Source organism: Octodon degus, unplaced genomic scaffold (assembly GCF_000260255.1).
Source record: "Octodon degus isolate 3935 unplaced genomic scaffold, OctDeg1.0 scaffold00068, whole genome shotgun sequence".
In the NCBI taxonomy this organism is placed as follows: domain Eukaryota; kingdom Metazoa; phylum Chordata; class Mammalia; order Rodentia; family Octodontidae; genus Octodon; species Octodon degus.
Genome location: NW_004524644.1, coordinates 11,628,457 through 11,629,766, shown reverse-complemented (window position 1 = coordinate 11,629,766; position 1,310 = coordinate 11,628,457).

Below are 1,310 nucleotides of genomic sequence, written 5' to 3'. Positions count from 1 at the left end.
CTGCCTCGGTCTCCCAAGTGCTGCTGGGATTACAAGGGTGTTGCACCATGCCCAGTCTCAAAGTTCATTTAGAATCAAAACAATTATGAGGGGCATGGATGTTTAATGAGTGATCATCTCTTTATTTTGCAATATGTGGGAAATATGCTATATCTTATCGCTATTAGTTCTGATAGGATTTATCCCACTAACCTCCAAAACTTTTTTTTAAATCAATGCATTATTGCACTTTGAATTTATTCAGAAGTATGAAGACTAACCCATCCTTACCTGAATATTTTTTGTCTTTATTTTTTATTCAATTTAATGAAAAAAGGATAAAATATCAATGAAACAATTTCAAAACTGGTTAGTAGGATGGTTACAATACTTAATGCACTTAATATTGTTGTCTTCATAGTAGTTATTCAGAGGACAAGATTCAGAAATGAAAAAAATCTTAACTAATAAGTACTCAGACAAAGGTCTTCTGTCAAGAATTTATAAAGCACTAAAAAACACTAGGGCCCCAAATTTTAAAGACCAAATTCAACAATGGGCACCCGAGATGAATACACCCTTCAGAGGAAGAAATAAAAGAGGCAAATAAATACATGAAAAAATGCTTCACATCACTAGCCATTCATAAAACGCGAACTAAAACAATATTGAGATACCACCTCACCCCATTGACAATAGCTATCAAAAATAAATCAACCAACAACAAATGTTGGAGAGGCTGCAAGGGGAAAAGGAACCCTTCTCCACCGCTGGTGGGAATGTAGACTGGTGCAACCATTATGGAAATCAGTGTGGAGACTCCGCACAAAACAAGGACTGAAAAATCCCATTCAATCCAGCTATCCCCCTTCTGGGAACTTTCTCAAAAAAAACTGAAAACGTATTCCTGAATATTTTCTTCAAACATGTAATTCCTTCTGTATTTGTCAGAAGGTATTTTTACATTTTAGTGCTATCTCCTAGAATTAAAGATAATCTAGTTTGTCTTACAAGACAGGGAAATTCCTGACAAATGTTTCTAATTATTAAGTTTCAGGGAAGAAAATTATAATGATTATCTCTTGTAGATACTTCAAAGTTTCGTGTGTCTATATTTTTTGTCTTTATTTTTTATTCATTATAATGAAAAAAGGGCGACTTCCGGGAACCCCCAGACCCAGTCCTAGCCCAGGTCCGGTCAGTGTGTGGAGAGCTTCCTGCTGCCCTGCGCCGGCGGGACCAGTCCCAGCCCAGGCGCAGCATGGGCCGGACCCTCTCCCAGCCCCTCGGGCCGCCCCCCACCGATCCACCCTACCTGCCCCACCCCTCCC